We start from the raw sequence: 21,316 nt of genomic DNA on the forward strand, positions 1-21,316 counted from the left end.
ATTTTGCTTCCTAAGAAAACAGCTACACATCTCAAGTACGCATCTGGCTCATAGTGGCTAACAGAGAGACACAGCAGAAAGTAGGCAAAAATGATGAGAAACCTGTTATGCACAGTTTCCCTAAAATTGCGCAGCTGGTGGGGGCCCTCGAGTGGAAGAATCATCCCCTCTGTTAAACTGTTTCCTGATTCTATCCACAAGCAGAGTTATCTTTCCACTTCTTCCTAATTGTGTGTGAGGGTAAAAAATTTAGGAGACATAGGGAGTTGTGTAAAGAGTTGCAAAATAAAAACTCTGAGTCCAGAACCACTGGCTCAAACAACTTTATTCTTAGGAAGGTGGTTGCGCTGTATAGATAAAAAGGGCTCTGCTGTTCATGATGACGTCACTGAGTTGAGTGCCTGTTCTGTTAACCATCAAGGGACACTGAGCCATGCGCATTATATTTTCCATGTTACCAATAACTCACATTTTGCCTGGGTTAGAGCACATTCCTCTTGGTGCCGGGAATACACAGGCTCTCTCTTCTCTAACTTGGCTGGTCTTGCCACAGATGATTCCTGTGACCTTGGATGTCTTACAGCCATGCTCAAACCAACTGAGCTAATTGGCTTAGACACTCTTAGGGATGATGCAGAGACCCCCACCTCTGGGATCACAACACCCTATGTCTAAAATGGCCTGTGGGAAATTTACAGGGTCATGGTCATGTTATTTACATGCAAATAGGAAAGGAAAATCCATTCCAGCAGGCCACATTCTAACTACAAATACCAGAAGAAGTTATAAATACACAAGAGGAAAGCCAAACACCCTGTTAGCATTTTCTCAGAATGCCTAGGAAAGTGAGCCAACTGCTTTAGTGGTTACAAAGGGCTTGGGCAAAATCCTATGGCCCTTGGCATCAGATGTTTTCTTTATGCTAATTTTGTAGATAGCAACTTTTGCACAACATTTTCAGGGTTAAACCAGGGAAAGCATAAAATACATGTATTTTTTAGAGCTCCATTTATATTGCAGTCATTTCTCTGTGCTTCTCTTAGGGCAGCAGGAAGCCCCAGATTGGCCTCTAGCCTTCCTCAAAAGTTTTCTCTGACCTGTTTCTTAACAACTGGAAGCTACCAGTAAACACTCAACTCACTACTTCCTCCTAGTTCAAGTTCAGCGTGAAGTTCAGATCTGATGTCTTTAGAGCAGGTTTCCAAGTCAGTCCATTGTCATCTTTCATGGCCAGCTGAAAGTTAAATTTTTTTTATTTTAGAGATTTCATTTAGCTTGCAGATTTGAACAGTTCATTAGCCCCAGTAGGAAAGGAATGAAAGCTTTATCTCGGGATAATTCGCCTGGGTTCTCTAGGAAAACCACCTGCAGTGCAGGATGTGAGGGAAAAGTTGACCCACAGCGCCATCTCCTGGTCCATCTCATGCGTTACACTGAGAGTGAGAGGCGTCAGGGAACAGCTGAGCACTTCTAATAGTGACTTTCCGGACATTAAAGTACATCAAGCCAACAGTGGTGTCGATGAACAATCCCCAAAATATGAAAGTGTGAGCATGGCCTGCTCAGAAATCTCCAGGACATTGATTGGTGCAAGTACTAAAAATAACCAATGTGGTGTACACTCAGATACGCTAAAAGCGGGCAAGAACATACAAGTGTTAAAAGGAAAAATGAAAAAAGCCTCTGTAACAATGTGAGAAAACTTCCAGGAAGATACTAACAGGAGGATAAAAGAGTATCAATTATGATCACAAGCATATAAAAAGAAAGGAATGTGGAAAAGTGAAAAGTGGGATGTATAAAGATGGCAACAAATGATTGATTTATTTTTCTAGTGTCACTTAATATTATGTTTTGTATGTACAACCTCACTTTGTGGTGGCGTATCATACTCACAGGATACGTTCTCCCATATGGAAAAAAACCAAGTGCAGCCAACTCACACATAGTGACCGCTATCAACCTTGCCCAACAAACCATTCTTTTTCTCTCCTAAATCAGCTGTAGATCATGTGTGTAAGGACCCGTGAAACTGGAATCATGGGAGAGCATTAATCCAGTATCACTAATCACCAGGAATTTAATATGCCAATCACACAGTCCCTACAACAGTCACTTCCAAACCTGGCTTATACAGAAAACCTTGGAGAGCTTTTTAAAAATTAATTTCTCATCCTTATTCCCAGATCTACTGCAACAGAAACTCTCGGTCTGGAACTCAAGAAATTGCAGGTTCAAAATGCTGCCCAGGTGATTCTAAAAGTAACCAGCTCACAAGCTCACAATTGTGACCCCTGGAGGGTCACAGCTGTATCTGATTGAGAAGGGAACACAGACTCGATAAAATCCCTGCCTTGTCAGTCCTGCGCTGCTTTCAAGAGATGTAGCTTCAGCTCCAGATCGTCAAAGGTAAGCGTGCTTTACTACAAAAGTTTGCTAATACTTAACTGAGTTTCTTTGGGGCAGACTATTTTCAAATGAAGAAATAACGCAATTTGTATATAATCTATGACTGCTTTCTTCCCAAATCTTTTCTCTATGAACTGTGAAAGTTAAGATCATTTTAATATTCACCAAAATCTAAGTCCAGGAAGAAAAATGTCTTGGATGTTGGGGAGTGGGGTGCACAGTTACCCAAGAAGGAAACCCTTCTGGTCCAAGAACTGTCTGGGTGACTCTGGAACATTAACTGTGGCAATGAGCTATGGAGTAAGGCTGGCGGTTGGAAGATTAATTAAATGCACTTGTGGCAAATATGGAGCGAATTAATAAATGCCAGAACTAAGATGGGGATTGAAATGAGGCATGTTTTCTTCAAAGTGGCCCATGAATCCCACTTCCAAGAAAAGGCCACCCTGTATCCCCTCATCAGAATTCGCCTGTCACACCTTTTGAGTTTATCCCACTCTCACATCCCTCATCAGAGCCCACATATCACAGTATCGGAGTCGATCGGGCGGTGTATGTTCTAATTCCCCATCTGACAGATTCCAGTCTGCCCAGAGGACAGACCTGCATTCTCACCTTTTCATGCCCTGATGCACCTAGAATAGTACTTTGCCCACAATGGAAACTCATAAATATTGACAGATTTGGTTAAGGAGCAAGGGTGTGTTGCCACCGTCGATGATTAGAACCAGCACTTTGTTTAAAACAGAAACTGCAATTCCTAAGGATAGAAATTACAAAAGAGAGAATAGACAGCCTCAGCAGGGGTGTCAAGTGCACTCAAAGAATCCTTTTGGCCCTGACCTCTTTGTCGTGACCGAGGGAGAAATGTGAGCCCAGGATGGTCTCTGCAGAGATACCTTCTCAAGTGGGCAGGAAGCAGAGCAGGAATTATGGGACTTGAGGAAACCTCTAGATTTCCCACCATATCCCGGAAATCTCACAACTAACCCTTCTGACAGTGAAAAAGGAAAGGCTGTTTGTAGATGGGGGGGGGGGGGGGCTCTGTGAGGTTCCCAGGGAGGAGAGTGGGCTAGACTTCAAAACAGGTACTGAAGATCATGGCCTCCTGAAAGCTAAAGTGTTTTGACAATCAAAGAAGCTCAGGGACGGGGGTCTGTTGAATGATCTACTAAAACCTTCTACAGTTCTGCTCTTGTTCACGCTGGTGGGGGAGGACAAGAGGAGGAGGAAGTCTACTACAAACAGGAAGTACAGAAGGGGCCAAACAGAAAGAAGCTTTATAACCAGAAATACCATTGTTGTTTTTCCCATCAGTGAAAACATTTGAGTAGCTTACGTATGTACCAGTAGTCAGTTTCACAGAACACTATTTTCATTTTATTCCATTTCTCTCCAGAGTCTCTGCTAAGCTATGAGACATTGACTTTAGTCCCGTTAATCACTCTACAAGCACATGCTCTAAGTCATTAGTTTCAGAATGAGCTCATTTACTACAAATTCATACTATAGGTATGCCCCTCCCCACATTAAGCAAACCTGATGTACATAAAAATATGGATTTACACTAGCCATAAATTAGGGAGAGGTAGCCCTGTTTATAAAATAATTACTCACTGTAAAAGAGGATTTGTCACAGCTCCTTTGAAATTGTGAGCTTATGATACAATTTGAAAGCAACTTTTGGTGATTAAGAGCACATGCTCCAGAGTCTGACAGCTGGGTTCAATGTGAACTCTGCTCGTTTCTCGCTGTGTGACTTTGCGCAAGTGAGACAACATCTCTTTGCTTCAGTGTCTTCATTTGTAAAAAGAAGATATGAGACAGTTCTTGGCACTGTGCCCAGCCCTCCTCTGCTGTAGAAAGTGTGGTACAGCACTGTCAGGGCCAGGTGAGGGGGAGGCACCTGGACCAGGTAGAAAATTTGACACTGAAGAGAAATTTATTTTCTCCAGGAAGAACACAACATACGTACGTCTTTTTGAAAAGCAAATAGATGTTATCCCTTTGGGAGCTGCAGGAAGAAATCACAAGTGCTATTATTTATTAGATACATACCTTTCCATTTTATCTCAACCTTACTTTCTCTGACATCAAATTGATGACAAGATCTTCCCACCCAACTCAGAATCAATCCTACCCAGCTAAAAGGGGAAGGAAGTTTCCACAGCAGGAAAACCATAGCAGTCACATTTCTAATTAGTTGCTGAGTTTCTTCCCATCCGGAATGAAGAACGATAGATGGTGGGTCAGTAGATGATAGAGTTGGTTGACAGCTGGATAACAAATTGCTCCTCAAACAATCAATGCTGAATGATAACTGTATCTAATTTCTGTGCATAGAAAAGTCATGCCTTCTGATCTTACACTTGTTAGCAGTAAACTTATGGTTGAAAAAACAATGATCATAAAAAATATTCTTTTCATTGAAATGAGGCCAGTTTAAAGCTAAGGTAAAGATGAATTTAGCAAAAACTCAAAGCAAATGAAATGCTGGTTCAGGAAATATTCTTATGTTTTGATTTTGTCTGGGCCTAATAGAGTTTAAAAATAATGATCCAAATAATGCTAAGTGTTTTCTTATATATAATTGTGGGTAGAGTTCAAAATAAATAACTACACAGATTTTCTGAATACTCTAGTAGTTGTTACAGGTGCAGGGGGTCAATTTCTTGATTGGAAATGTTGATATTTTGTTCACCATGGGGGGTTTTTTTGCATTGATTTTGATTTGTTTAAAAAACATTTCATTAAAATCTTTTTCTTGATTACTGAGGGTTTTGGGGACCCCTTAAATTTTGTGTCCAGGGTAATTAAATGCCTTACTTGTCTCACCCTTGTCCTGGCCCTGTTGGGGAAATGTGCACCACATCCTTAGTGAGAGGAGCTGCGGTCACATGGCAAAGGGCAAGGATATCAGGAAAGATGAAGAATCAGAGCTAGTAATGCAATCAAACGCCACAGTTAGTTTTGACCATTTTTGTACTTTATTAATGGGAATTGTACAATGTATGTTCTGGCTTCTTTGTTAATGTTTGTGAAATGCATCCGTAGGGTTGTGTGTACTTGTAAATCATTCATTCTTGTTGCTAAATAGAATTCCGTATTGCAAAGACATCACAATGTTGATGGGCATTTGAATAGTCACAGTCTAGAGCTATTATGAATAGTGCTGCTTTGAATGATCTAGTATAAATTTCTGTTAAATATCTATGCATTTTTGTTTGGGCACATACCTGGGAGTGGAATTGCTGGATCAGAAGTTGCGTGTATGTTCATTTTCAGTAGATACTGCTAGTTTTCTAATGATTCATTTATTTAGCTTTATTAAGTCTTTATCTGGTAATATAAGGCTTGCAGTTTGTTCTTCTTTTTCAAGATGGTCTTGGCTATCCTCGGCCCCTTGTATTTCTAAATGAAATTTAGAAGTAGCTTGTCCATTTGCACCAAAAACAAAAAAAAACAATAAAAAACCTGATAGGATTTTTATTGGGTTTGTTTTAAATCTAAAAACTAAAAGTGGGGAGAATTGACATCTTTACAACATGCTTCCATGTTGTCTTAAATTTCTCAGTGTCTCATACTTTTGTTTGTCTACTTTGAAAAAAAATAGGTAGCCAATAAATACATAAAATAGGCAGTCAACAGATGCATGGTTGGCACAAGGCTTTAGGCTGAATTATATTTTTCAGCCGCACTACTCATCCCACCAACACCTGAACTCACCCTTCTCTTCCACCCCTCTGGGCCTTGCATGTGCCCTTCCTTCCGTCGGGTGGAATCCCTTCCTGCCTCTATCCCTCCTACCTGACAAAATCGAATATTCCTTGATGACTCAACTCAAATTTCACTGCTCTGTAGAGTTGGTAGATCTTCCTTGTGGTCTCCCACTGCATTCTCCTTCGGCTGGTTTTAAGTCACCACAGTGTATTGTTATGAGCTGCTTCAGTGCCCACTAAACTTCTGGGTGCTGACCAGAGCCACCCCAGCACTCGGTGGATATGTATTGGATTACTGGGAGAAAAAAAAAAAGTTATTCCTTTCGCTGTTGTTGAGTTGTTTGGTTTAGGTGGTTTGTTGGCTGGTTTGCTTGTTTTGTCTTTGTGCGACTTCATTTTGGGTTTAAGTTTAGTCAAAGAAAAAATGTTGTATCTTAGTTTGGCCCTCTGGTCAAAACCTGTCAATCTGATTTTTGTTTCACGAATCGTTTTGATTTGAAAATATTCATATACACTCAACCTCTTTCCAATAAGGCTTTGAAACAGATACATTGCTTGGTCTGATTCACTCCACAGCTTCTAGGTTAGTTTAAAAGAAAACTATTAACTACATTTTTTTCAAATACCAGTCACAGGAGAGCTCATGGCAAGGCAGTCACACCTCCAGTGACCACTAGGTGGCAGCTTCACTCTCACTATGACCAGCGTGACAGGGTCTTGCACTGTCCAAGTAGTCTGGGGGTGCAGGATGAACCATGGGATGAAACTTGCTTAACTAGGCCTGTTGGTGGAAAAATAAAGGCCAAATATCATCCCTGAAGAAAATGGAGTTACGGGGACTACAGCATGTGGAAAATGGAAAGGAATGCCATTAGACATTGTTTCACTGAAAGGTTAGCAAAAACTAAATTGACCACATCCAAAAATTAGTAAGAAAGATGTACAATCCCAGAGATAGGTCAGACGGTGTTGAAAGGCAAAGGAGTCTCTTGTTGGCCCTCCCCTGATGGAGTCCAGTCCCTTGGGGTGGGGGAGGGGAGATAGGGTAAGGGTACTCGCTGGTAGGACTGAGCCCCTGGTAATGTTCGTAAATTCTCCTGTTTAGAGCCTCTAGACATCATTGGATGGGACTCTATCCAACTGTTTTTGGTTGAGTCTGTTGTCAGCCCTGAGATGATGTGCAGCGCATGCCAAAACTTTGCTCTGTGTTTGAGGAGTGGGGGCAGAGGACATGTATTAATCACCTATTCGGTACAAGCAACTTCATGGATTTTATTTCATTTAATCCTTACAACTTTATATGAATCAGGTAACCATTATCCCATTTTACAGATAAGAAAGCTGAATTTCAGAGCAAGTATATATCTTATCCAAAACCACAGAGTGAGAGGTTGGGGATTGAAACCCAGCACTCTGACTGATACCATAACCCCAGGCTGATTCCCAAGAAATCCCACCTTCCTCTCCTGGGAATGATGAGAGCATCTCCCTCCTCAGATTGCTGTGGGATGAAGGGAGATGGTGCTCATAGAGAGCCCAGCACCATGTCTGGGGCACAGTCAGCACCAGTAAACGGAGGTCACCAGAGGTGCAAGGTCCTTCCTCATCAAGGCCCACCAAGCTGGAAGCTGCAGCCCTTTTCTCTGGACCGCAGAAAAGACAGCGGCCTGGAGACAGACCTCACTATTTCGCCCGTGTTGATCTCACCTAAAAGTGACATTCTCACCACCCAAAGAGGAACCTCTCAGAGGTCCTGCTGGAGGGGAACTGGGCCAGGGGGAAGTGACTGACCTGGAATAACTGCCCTCCGTTGTCTGTAACCCAAGACTGGCTGGTTCCCCTCTTCTGGGTAACCACAAAAGGAACCTTGAGGGGCTCTGTTTAGTCTTTCTAGTTCTGACTCTAAGTTTGATAAGAGTCTTTACAGGCCCAAAGTGTAAATCAGAGCCAGGGCTTGTCTCCACAGAAACCTAAGGAGGCTCCTGGAACAGCAAGTCCAGGCATTTCACGGGTCCATCCCCACAGGCCCCCATGGACCTGAGGAAACTGACTGAATTATGAGCTCGGAGGAGACTGAAGGCTGAAAGTCTCAACCATCTTCTGTCAGGACTGGACTTCTTTTATACCACAAATTCCTTCTGGCCTAGAATAGGGAAACTGAGGCCCATAGGAAGCAAGGCCTTGAGACCTTAGATGGGCCTGAGGAGACAGAGGCCCTGGGCAGCCGCCCTGCTGACGTTAAGGCACCACAAAGAACCTGAGAAATCAAATTACTCATTCTTTCTCTTTCTCTGCTCCCAACCCCGCAAAGACTGCTCAGAAGGAAGACGGTCGAGGCTAGACCAAACTGCTAGATTCAGAGGGCACTGCCGCAGCTATGAGTTAATAACCACAGGGGATTACAGGCTACGTGAACAGGAGCAGCTTCTCCACTTTTCCCCCTGCCGGAGTGTGAGCTGGAAAAGAGGCTAAGGAGGAGAGGGAGAGAAAGGTTTGAAAGAAGAGCTAATAGCAAGGGGCCTGTAGCTTCTCCCCTGCCATCCTCACCACCACCACCACCACCACCACCACCAGCAGCAGCAACCCTCAGGCCCTGTCCCGAGCGGGGTGGGGGGAAGGGAGGAAAGAAGCAGGACTCCCCACAAGGCATCTGAGAGGAGAGATCGTACGTTCCCCACCCCCACCCCCACCCCAGCTGGAATTCCCTAAGCAGCAGCTACAATAGACACATCTGCCGCTGGGTCATGAGGAGGGAGGAGGTGGGGAGAGGGCAAGGTGTGGTCAGGTGGGAGGGGCCGGGGGTCATTTCCGGGCTTCCCTGGAGCGAAGTGTAATGGAGGAGAGCCATGAGTTTGCTTTTGGACACAGCGTGATCTGGAGGCCTTAGCTACAAACTGAGACAACTTGCCAGCCCCGGGAGGACCCTTGAAGGAAAGAAGAGGCTCGTGGGGGCTGTGTGAGGGCCATCAGCCTGGAGTAAGGGGCCAGGGGCTGCCTCTGTGAAGCAGCAGAGAGAACGAGAAGCAGTAGGGGGTCCTATGTGCTTCCTGAAAAGGCCAGCCTCTAGCAACATCTCTCCCAGGGGCCAGGCAGGTGGCGATGCCGGCAACAATACCAGCAGAGAAGTAAACTCAGATGTGCCAAGAAAGGTACAGGACCGGAAGGAAGGGTGCCCTCCCTACCACCGGCACACGGCCAGCCATGCAAAGGGACTTCTCTAACACTGGCTGCTACCAAGGAAATTGGGGTGCCAAAGGCACGAAAATTATATTCATTTATAAAACATATTCCACTCTGTAGCCATTCGTATGAGTTTTCTGTTGCTGCTATAACAAATTACCATAACTTAAACAGCTTAAAGCACAAACATATTATGTCATAGTTCTGTGGGCCAGAAGTCCCATGAGGCTCCCGGGGGGGCTAAAATCGAGGCATCAGCGGGGCTGTTCCTTTGTGGAGGCTCTAAGGGAGAGTCCATTTCTTTACTTATTCGGGTGTTGGCAGTTCCATGGGGTTGTGGGACTGAGGTCCCCATTTCCTTGCTGGCTGTCAGCTGGGGTCACCCTTAGCTCCTAGAGGGCTCTCTGTGTTCATTCACGTGGCCCCAGGCATCTCAGAACCAATGGGGCCTCAAGTCCTTCTCACATTGCCCTCTCTTTGACCTTCTTCCACACTCGCAATTCTCTCTCTGGGCAAACCCAGGAAAGGTCGTCTGCTTTTAAGGACTCCTGTGATTAGAATGGGCCCACTGGATAGTCCAGGATGATCTCTCCATCTCAAGGTCCACAGCGCTAATCACACCTGCAAAACCCCTTTTTTGCCAAGTCAGCTAACATATTCGCAGGTCCTGGGGATTAGGATGTGAATGTCTTTGGGGAGCCATTATGCTGTCTACCATACCATTATACATTCAACAAGATTCGATTCAGTGCCTTAATGGGCCAGGCACAGTGCTAGGTGCTGGTTTCAGATGCCAGCATCAGGGGCTTCGGGCGAGGGAGAAAGCTGAGGTGGGGGCAGCACAGGGGGACATCTGTCTGGCGGCTCCTCTGCAGCACCTAGGGAGCACCATTTACATAAAATGCAGTACGAACGGTACTCCTACCCCTACCCCATTCACCTCCTTGGCTCCCCGGCCCTCGCCCCTGAATCATGCGGCCTGCAGGCTGGTCTGGAGTTTGCTGCAGGTCTCTGGAGAGGGTCCTTCCAATTCTCTGGGAAGCTGAGGAGCTCGCCAGAGGACTGAGATGGAGGAACCTGCTAGATCCAGGTTCGGCCACAGCAGAAAGGACGACAAGTCCCGAGAGCCTTGGACACAGGCCTGGGTGCTGCCCCTGCCCTTTAACCCATTTCCAGACCCGGTTCACAGTCCCCCAGGGTACTAGAGAAGGAAACGCCCAGGGTGCTCTAGGGCCCCTTGTAACTCCATAGCATAAGAGAGACATGGGGAGAGGGCAGAAAAAAGGTTGGTTTCTCACTTACTGAAGCCCTTTCCGGCTGAGGCTCCCTGGCCTATATTGTACGGCCCCTGAGCTCATGGGGGCCACCAGCTTGCTGGGTTTTTCTCAACCACAGTCACGGTGAGTCAGCACAGTGGTTAGTTGTCAGCTGGGAGGCCACAGCCCCCAGCAGAGCCCCAGGTGGAGCGGTCCCCTGATCAGCCCATCCCCGTGGTCCTGCCGCCGTGTTCCTTCCAGGCCGGGGCCTCCCCAGGCTGGCTGGCCCCCTGGGGGCACACCTGAGCAGCCGTGCATCCAGCTGGGTGCAGGGCTTCCAAAGCCACAGTATGAAAGGTGATGGTGACGGATAAACCAGGAAAGAAGTCATCAGCCGGCTCCAACAAGCACAGGCTGGCATTTGGCCAATAGCACCTCAGGCTCTTTGCTTCCGGCCAAACTGGAGATCGGAGGGAGTTGGTAGGGCATTCTGCCTTCCTCTTTGCTCTAGAGTTCATATCTGGGAGCCAGGCCCTGACAACTAGAATCCTGCAGATAGCGTCCACCTCACGTCCCCACATTCTGGCCAACCAGGCTTCCAGTGGCAGGAATGGCTACCAGGAAGGGGTGTTCAGTACCTCTCATTTAAAAGGCTCTTCATACCACAAAACCCAAAATGCCAGTGGTGGTCACTTCTGCCCCTACCACTTAAAACCTGCTGGCAGGGGAGACCTTTAGGGGGTGATGCCCTCACAAACATAACATTCCTCGTTTTATCTTTTCTGCACCCCTCTTCAGGGCTAAGTCACTGGCGATTGCCCTGAGTGATACAAAACCAGTTGGTAGCAGGGAGGAAACTTGTCAGCGATTACTACTCCAGACGACAGCTCTGTGGCCTGGAAGGCAAGTCTTACTCTAAAGAGCCCCTACCCCACCCCAGTCCTGAATTACTCTGTAGCATCTCTTGCAGGGTACGTATGCCTCTGGGTTTCTGTTTAAGGACATTGGCCACCAGCTAAGCCTGGGAGGAAGCTTTCCTCTCGCATCTTACCTCCCCCAAATAGCACCATTACAAGGGCCAGAATAATCAGTGTCTCTCATCACAGGCACACTGAGCTTTCAGAACGAAGTATGATAGAGAACTCGGCTGCTGCTTATGACCAGGAAGTCACAAGGTTATTTGACCCCCTGCCTTCACAAGGTTTGAAGTTTGGAAAACTCTTGAAATTCATAACTAAAATAAGAAATCTGGATTGTCCTGGATTTTGGTTAATATCTAGTAAATCTACTCATCTAGCCAATAACCTCAGTGACTAATGAGTCTAACCAGGTTTTCAACTGAATCGAGTCTCCAGTAATTTTCCATTCAGGGCACCCAAGTTAAACATTACAAAGGCCCCTTTACTGTTTGGTCACTATAAAATAATCAAAGCTCCAGTGAAAAGCGGTCGCCAGATATACAAGTGTTTCTGGGGTGGTTCTTGGACCCTATCCCTACAGGCAGCATAAGGAGGGGGGGTTGTTTCTGCTCACCTGCAGAGTTGAGATGGCTCGAAATTTCCACAACAGTACTAAGCAACTGCCCGAAGGGTGATAGGAGCAGAGCATCTGATCAGGCAATTTCAGCATCTGAAAAGAGAAGAGTCAAGGCTAGTCTTTCTTTTCTTCCTGATAAAGCTAATTGCCTTAGGTTACTGCAGAGCATAAGACTTGGTGGCACAAAAAGAATAACAAAATTACAGAAGGTGTAATTTGGAGGCTCTGTCAAGATGAGCACACTCTATGCAAGTGGTGTAAATGCTCTGAAGCTCTGATGCTCACGGACAAGGGTGTCTGGAGCAGGAACGACGCCTGCATTCGTGTTCAGGCTCCCGAGGGGACAAAGCTCTTTGGTCTGCAGTTAACCAGTCCACTCTTCTTGACTTTAGAACACATCCACTTGGTGCGTGCTATTTTCTCACACATAATTTTCCCACAGTGGTTTCACATGTACATTCACATGAGTAAAATACCATAGTCCCCCATTATCCATGGTTTCACTTTCTGCAGTTTCAGCTACCCGTGGTCAACCACAGTCCAAAAATATTAAATGGAAAGTTTCAGAAACAAACAACTCGTAAGTTTTCAATTGTGCGACATTCTGAGTAGCGTGATGAAATCTTGTGCCACCCTCCTCGGTCCTGCCAGGGATATCAGCGCATCCCGCCCATTAGTGACATGGTAGCTGCCTGCGTTATCTGACTGTCCTGGTATCATGGGGCTTGTGTTCAAGTCATCCTTATTTTGCTTAATAACAGCCCCAAAATGCAAGAGGAGTGATGCTGGCAATTCGGATAAGCCAAAGAGAAGCTGTAAAGTGCTTCCTTTAAGAGAAAAGTTGAAAGTCCTTGGTTTAATACGGAAAGAAAAAAAAAGTCATATGCTAAGGTTGACCTACAGCAAGAATGAATCTTCTATCCATAAAGTTGTGAAGAGGGAAGAAGAAATTCGTGCTAGTTTTGCTGTCGCACCTCAGACTGCAAAAATTACAGCCACGGTGTGTGATAAGTGCTTAGTTAAGATGGAAAAGGTGTTAACATTTGTACAGTAAGGTATTTAGAGAGAGAGAGAGACCACGTTCACGTAACTTTTATTACAGTATTTTGTTTTAATTGTATTTTATTATTGTTGTTAATCTCTTACTGTGCCTAATTTATAAATTAAACTTTATCATAGGTATGCGTATAGGGTTTGGTGCTATGCGTGGTTTCAGGCATCCACTGGGGGTCTTGGAACATATCCCCGTGGATAAGGGGAGGCTGCTGCGTGCTTTTTACACTTTGCTGGGTGTTGAAGTTGCTGCCTGATGGAAAGTCTTACAGCCTCCCCTTGCAGTGGCTTTCCCTGATACGGGGTTTGTGAAGCTCCGAAGTGCAAGACACACTCATCTAAACAATACCGCAAGGCAACCAAGTTTGCATTTTCTGCCCTGCTTCTCCAGCCTGCATCCTCATGTGAAACCCTATCGAAGTGTGTCCTTGCCTCCTCGGAGAGTAACCTGCTTCTAGAGTGGAAACTTCTTTCTCTTCGCTTGCTTTGGCAGTAACAGACCTCCTACCTCCCTTCTCGGTTCCATATCACCCCATGATATGAAACATCCCCATGCCCCAGCACTTTCCCACCTAGGACCAAGACCAGCATGGAATTGATCTCCCACGGTGCCTCCCCCTGTGTTTAGAATGTCCCAAACCCTGAGGTAAGGTTGCTCTGGTTCTTTGCGTGTACCCTTGAAAATCAGGTCAAATCCTACTGAGCTCTTTGGAGGAAGAAATCAGAGTTTACCTTCTTACTTAGAGCACCCCATCCCACGTCTGAGAAGAAAATTCCTTGTGACCCCTTCTCCCTTCAGGCCCTTGCCTGGGCTGGACTGCGGATGCAGAAAGGTGGCCAAGATGGAGACTGATAGAGATGATTGCCAGTAAGCACGGGTCCAGCCTTACCTCCTCCACGGCTCCTAGAGCCACAGCTTCCTGCGAGAAGGAAGAAGATCTGCCCTTTATCTTCTCTCCACTCTGCAGCCTGATGGCCTGGCCTGACTTTCTCCACCTGCCTCCTTGGGTTTCCTTCTCCCAGGGTTAGTCATCCTCCCAGGGTTACTTCCGGAGGGAAGTGGTTCAAAAAGAGGGACATAAAAGGGCAGACTTGTGGAAAGGCGGTGAGCCACAGAGGGGGCCTAAGAACCCAAAAGGGCTTTGGTTGAGGCTTGCATTCCCCCCAGTCCTCAGCCCATTCCCTCAATCCACATGTATATTAAGTTAGATGTCAACACAATCCCTGACATCTCTTCTTTCTGACCAATATTTGTTACCCAGACTAACTCTGGGTCATTGAAGGGGTTTGAGTGAATACAGTGGTCCACACCTTCACTCTTACTTGGGATGGTCTTTGGGAAAGGAATCTTTCCCAGAGTCTCCCCTCCACACGCAGTTTCACAATAAGAGGGGACGCTAGCACAACCCCTGGCCAGTCCCAGGGCATATGATGTATAAAGTTTTTCACGACCTTTACATTTGAAATCCTCCTGTCTCTCCATAAATCTCCTAGTCCGACCCAGGAGGTAAGCAAAGCCTGGGAGACTCCCAGCTCAAAGGCCCCTTGCAGCTGTGCCCTAAATCAGCAATCCAGTGGAAGCCCACAAATCACAGGCCAGGGCGGGGCGCTGGCTGCACTTCTCCAGATCCTCACTAGAGGGAGACCTAACATATTTGTTCTTCCGAAACGCATGTGAATTTACCTGATGTTTATGAGGCCCAGCTACTCTTACGTGTTGCTTGACTTCCTAACAACAAATGACTATAACAGCTGTATCTTTTGGGTGCTTAATGTTCAGAGAGCTTTCACGTATTATCTCAGGTTGTCTTCTCACCACCAAAGGCGAGCACTATTCCCATTCCCATCTTACAGGTGAGGACGCTGAGGTGCAAAGCAGGTCAGCAGTTCCCCGCAAATAAACGATGTAATTTATGCGTAAAGCACCATGGGAGCATTGATGAAACAATTAAATAATAGTCATAACGAATGTTTCTGGAGCTCTGTATGTCCAGCCCTGTGCCAGATGCTGCATGAACTTTCCTTAGCCTTCCTACCAGCTGGTCTGGAAATTACATCAGAAGCACAGGCAGGTGCTACCATCCAGGAGAGAGAGCACGTTTTTTAAAAGGCCCTGTCTTTGGACCATCTCCTCTTTTTGTCCTTGTTCTGACCACAGATGTTTCAAATGCACTTGAACAGACCCAGCTTTCCCACAGCTTCCTCTAACGGCCTCTCATCCGAGTCTCAACGACAGTCATATCTGGGGTAACAATGGTGCTTCCTCTCACTTCCCCCAGGACCTCTAGCTACACCACTAGGAATTATTATTAGTCCCAATTTGGAGATGAGGAAACTGAAGCTCAGATAAGCTAAGTAATTTGTGCAAGTTCATTCAGCTTATAAAGGAAGAATTCTGGTGTCTGGGGAGGGAGGTATGCGTGGACATTGGTTAATGTCAAGCTCCAGAGCAAACAAGAAAAGTTAGGGCATCATAGGCAAAGGAAATGGCCTGGACAGAAGTACAAAGAAGCGTCTTTGATTAAGATCTCCAGACAGGTGTGTGTAGTGGGAGTACAGTTAGGCCTCCATAGCCACAAGTTTTGCGTGCGTGTATTCAACCAACTAGAATTGAAGATATTTGAAAAAACAATTCCAAAAACTTCCAAAAACCAAACTTGAGTTTGCACTGCACTGGCACTATTTACATGGCATTTACATTGTATTAGGTATGATAAGCAATCTAGAGATGATTTAAAGTACACAGGAGGGTGTGCTTAGGTTTATATGCAAATACTACACCATTTTTATAAGAGACTTGAGCATCCACAGATTTTGGTATCCATGGGGCTCCTGGGACCAATCCCGCATGGATACCGTGGGACAGCCATATAGGGAGTGGAGGGACTGGTCTGCCAAGCTGAAAGATTGCACTCTCCTGTGAGCCACAGATTTTTTTTTTTTTTTTTTTTTTTAATTTTTAGCTGCGTTGGCTCTTCCTTGCTGTGTGCGTGCTTTCTCCAGTTGTGGCGAGCAGGGTCTACTCTTAGTTGCAGTGCGTGGGCTTCTCATTGCGGTGCCTTCTCTTGTTGCGGAGCACAGGCTCTAGGCACACGGGCATCCGTAGTTGTGGCTCGCAGGCTCTAGAGCGCAGGCTCAGTAGTTGTGGCGCACGGGCTTCGTTGCTCTGCGGCGTGTGGGAACTTCCCGGACCAGGGCTTGAACCCTTGTCCCCTGCATTGGGAGGCGGATTCTTAACCACTGCGCCACCAGGGAAGCCCCAGTTTTTTTTTTTTTTAATTGAATTATAGTTGATTGTAAAATGTTGTATTAGTTTCAGGTGTACAGCACAGTGATTCAGGTTATATATATTGTTTTTCAGATTCTTTTCGATTATAGGTTATTACAAGATATTGAATATAGTTCCCTGTGCTATACAGTACGTCCTTGTTGTTTATCTGTTTTACGTATAGTAGGATGTATATGTTAATTCCAAATTAATCCCTCCTCCTCTTTCCCCTTTGGTGACCATAAGTTTTTTTTTCAATGTCTGTGAGTCTATTTCTGTTTTGTAAATAAGTTCATTTGTATTACTTTTTAGATTCCACATGTAAGTGATATCATATGATATTTGTCTTTGTATACAAATACAAATACTTGTATTTGTCAGACATATATGTCTGACTTACTTAGTATGATAATTTCTAGGTCCAACCATGTTGCTGCCAATGGCATTATTTCATTCTTTTTTATGGCTGAGTAACATTCCATTCCCTCTCTCTCTCTCTCTCTCTCTCTCTCTCTCTCTCTCTCTCTCTCTCTCCCCCCCCATCTTCGTCTCTCTCTATATATATGTGTGTATATATATATATATATATATATATATATATATATGTATGTATATATACCACATCTTTATCCATTCATCTGTCGATGGACATGTAGGTTGTTTCCATGTCTTGGCTATTATTAGTGCTGCATTGAACACTGGGGTGCATGTATCTTTTCAAATTAGGGTTTTCACGTTTTCAAGATATATGCTCAGGAGTGGGATGGCTGGATCATATGGTAACTCTATTTTTAGTTATTTAAGCAACCTCCGTACTGTTCTCCATAGTGGCTGCACCAATTTACATTCCCACCAACCATGTAGGAGGGGTCCCTTTTCTCCACACCCTCTCCAGCATTTATTATTTGTAGACTTTTTGATGATGGCCATTCTGAATGGTGTGAGGTGATATCTCATTGTAGTTTTAATTCACATTTCTCTAATAATTAGCAATATTGAACATCTTTTCATGTGCTTTTTGGCCATCTGTATATCTTCCTTAGAGAAATGTCTATTTAGGTCTTCTGCCCATTTTGTGATTGGGTTGTTTGTTTTTTGATATTGAGTTATATGAGTTGTTTGTATATTATGGAAATTAATCGCCTGTCGGCCACATCATTTGCAGATATTTTCTCCCAGTCCATAGGTTGTCTTTTCACTTCGTTTATAGTTTCCTTTTCTGTGCAAAAGCTTTTAAGTTTAATTAGGTCCCATTTGTTTATTTTTGCTTTTGTTTGCATTACTCTAGAAGACAGATCCAAAAAAATATTGCTGCGATTTATGTCAAAGAGTGTTCTGCCTATGTTTTCCTTTAAGAGTTTTATAGTATCAGGTCTTACATTTAGGTCTTTAATCCATTTTGAGTTTATTTTTGTATATGGTGTTAGAGAATGTTCTAACATTATTCTTTTACATGTAGCTGTCCAGTTTTCCCAGCACCACTTATTGAAGAGACTGTCTTTTCTCCATTGTATATTCTTGCCTCCTTTGTCATAGATTAATTGATAGTAAGTGCATGGGCTTATTTCTGGGCTTTAAATTCTGTTCCATTGATCTATGTGTCTGTTTTAGTGACCGTACCATACTGTTTTGATGACTGTAGCTTTGTAGTATAGTTGGAAGTCAGGGACCCTGATTCTTCCAGCTCCAGTCTCCTTTCTCAAAATTGTTTTGGCTATTCAAGGCTTTTGTGTTTCCATGGAAATTTTAAAACTATTTGTTCTAGTTCTGTGGAAACTGCCATTGGTAATTTGATAGGGATTGCATTGAATCTATAGACTACCTTGGGTAGTATGGTCATTTTAACGATATGGATTCTTCCAATCCAAGAACACAGTAGATTTTTAAACAGAGTTTCCATGTGATCAGATCTACTTATTACTTAGACCTTTAACCAGAGCATTTCAAAATAATTTACTACTTTTGGTTGATTTTAGTTAATTAACAAAACCCATGAGACAGGATAATAGCGCTATCACCCCCATTGTAGTGGTAAGGAAACTCAAGCAGAGAAGTTAAATGGCATGCTTAGGATCTTAGTTCATCAGTGACAAAGCAAAACCTGTGCCCTAATCTTCCAGCTCCTCATCCTGAACTTTGTCCCTAACAGTGACCCAATGTTTGAGTCCAAGAAGACAGCCAGCCAGGCACACTTACCTGTACTAAAAAATACAGAGACCTCTGAGCCGCCCCCACCCACCATGGCCCTGCTCAGGGCCCCCTCACGCTGCACTGCCTCACACTGCACACTCTCCCACAGTTTTGCAGAGAAGTTCCTGCCACCTTTGGTCGGTCTTATATTTGTAGGTGCAAACATTTATTCAAACAGCAAGAAAGAAAATTCAGAGCCCAGCTGACCTTTTTCACTCTGCCTTTGATACTTCCCCTGTCCACGTCAGATCAAAAAAGAATAATTAATCTTCAGAAAACTGAGTTTCAACCAGTTTAAAGCATTTCATTGAAGAAGATACACTTCAATGTGGTGTTTAGCTCCTCAGTGATACTTGTAACCCTGTAACCCTGGGTAAACCCTTTGAAGAATTCTAAGAACCCTCTCACAGGAAAGAGCGGCTCTGGGGCCTCTGGCTGTTCTCTCTGGGTTCCTCTGAGCTCAGAGTTTTGAAGTCTGGGTGGGACCAAGAAAAGATGGTTGGGGGGAAGGGAGGGGGGAGGGGGGCAATCAAGGGACAGAAGAACCAGCCGTGCAAAACCTTGGTTTGACAAATATATCACTTCTGGGGACAGAGGGCCCCTCCTTAACACATGGCTACATCCCCTGCCCCCAGCACAGCAGAATAAATGTATTTTGATGATGTTGATTATGGCTCTTTCTTAGGCAAGGAAGAAAGGAGGTCATGCAGGAAAGGCAGCATTGAGGGACAAAATGAGTCAGTAGGAATACTAGTGATACTAGGAGCTAGGATTCAGGGGACAGAAAAGGACAGAGTGGCAGCTGTATAAACCTGCTGCAAAAGCCAGGGCTCTGGAGAGAGAGTGGAATGCTGGTCTAACTGTGTGATTTGGGGCAAGTTATGGAACCTTGTTGAGCCCATTTCTCTTCTGTAAGACGGAGATCATAGCAACATCTACCTCACAGAGTACCCGTGAGAATTGAGGGATAAACCACATAGAAGCACTTCGCCTGGTACCTGGCACCTACCAAGTGCCCAATAAATATGTTATTATTAATTAAAAATTCAAGATCGTCCTTCATAAAGAAAGTCTGTCACTTCTGTGAACTTTCATTGTTTTTTCTTTATTATGTCTACAAATGGTATTTGTTAAGTATATATATTTTAATTCTTCCTTCATCACCTTATCCACGTTCAGTTATTCAGTTTCTTATAAACAAAGCAAACCTCCCAGCCTGCTCTACGGTCAAAAGGACACCCTGGGGACTTCCCTGGTGGTACAGTGGCTAAGACTTCGCGCTCCCAATGCAGGGGGCCCAGGTTCGATCCCTGGTCAGGGAACTAGATTCCCACGCGCATGCCGCAACTGAGTGTTCGCATGCCACAACTCAGGAGCCCGTGAGCCGCAACTAAGACCCGGTGCAATCAAAAAAAAAAAAGGACACCCTGCCTCCTCTTTCTTGCTTCATTGTTAACTAAGTTTAGTTTTGTTTCTTATTTTCTGGGAAGTGCTGTCGGCCCCAGGTTCCTCCTCCCCAGAGCCAGCAGCAGGGCACCATGGTTTCCATCTCACCAAGCATATAATGGAGCATCCTAGGGAGATAATGGATTCCAGAGAGCAAGGGGCCACTTACACGGAAGAGCCCGGGGTCTCTGGATAAAGGGCGACAGCACAGAAACCACACGAATGCGCTCCTTCCATCACTGTCCTCCAAGTTCTCCTGTCTTCCATGATTAACTTCAGTTACGCTTTGCTTTTTAAACCCTTTGTCTGCCCGCTCCCCGGGGTCATTAGCTTTCATCCAGCGCAGCAGCTGGCAGCCAGAGCTAGCCCTGACACTTCTCAGAAACCTCGAGAAGCCGGATGATTGGAGCCAGATAATTTTTTAGAAACCTTAACGTGGCTCTTTACCTTGAACGTTTTCAGCTTTGACAGAAGCCACTGGAACATGGATCCTGAAGAAGTGATGTACCAGAGGGCGGGGAAAAGGTCACTAGCTTTGTCTGTTTTCCGTCCCAGGTGCTGAAGATGGTCAGGCCAGCACTGAGATAGACCAGTAAACCAGTTTATTTTGCAACTGATTTAGCAGCTGTAGGTAGGTTTTAACTTTTTTATTTGTAAAAAGAATTATGTATTTTATGGAATTTTAACTCATTTTGTCGCCTTCCAACTCTGAAACCCAAAAGCTCTTTTACCAGCCAAACTGGGGAAGGGGTAAAACTGGGATGGGGTCAGAGCTGATAGGGTAACTACCAGATGACGTCTGGAGATTCTCATTCTAGAGCATTTGTCTACTGAAATCTTGACACATCTCTCCTTTTCTAACACTGTTGCTCCACCTCCCCACACTGCCGCTTGCACCGCACCCAGCCCCCCAAAAAAGAATTGAAGGCAGAGTTCTTGTCTGTACATCGAAGTAACAACTCCTGTAATATATGCGTGCTGCCACTAGAGGGCATCAAAGGTCCCAGTTCTATTGCTGTTCTTCGTGCGGGCTACCTGGCTGGGCATGAAGAATGCAGCGGTGAACAAAAAAGACAGAGTGCCAACCCCCCAAAAAAGCTCCAAGTCTAGCAAGACAGACATTGAACAAAATATTATAAATAGTTAAATTGCAATGCTGGGAGGAAGCGTCAAGAGGCTAATGCTGGGAGTGGACGGAGACAGAAAGCTCACTCCATGTTCTATGGGCTTTTGCACATGCTCCGGCCAATTTGCAGGTT

General features: G+C 44.9%; 1 protein-coding gene across 1 annotated transcript in view; it reads left to right on the top strand.

Annotated features, from left to right (window-relative positions):
• Positions 1-2,346: 2,346 nt before the first annotated feature.
• RASGRP1 (RAS guanyl releasing protein 1) overlaps positions 2,347-21,316 on the top strand; it is a 204,428-nt gene continuing 185,458 nt past the window's right edge. Inside the window, exon 1 of the mRNA XM_057544518.1 lies at positions 2,347-2,409. The gene's annotated coding sequence lies outside the window, so the exon portion shown is untranslated. The remainder of the gene's footprint in view (positions 2,410-21,316) is intronic.

The sequence above is a fragment of the Balaenoptera acutorostrata genome, chromosome 3 (genome assembly GCF_949987535.1).
Source record: "Balaenoptera acutorostrata chromosome 3, mBalAcu1.1, whole genome shotgun sequence".
NCBI classification, from domain to species: Eukaryota; Metazoa; Chordata; class Mammalia; order Artiodactyla; family Balaenopteridae; genus Balaenoptera; species Balaenoptera acutorostrata.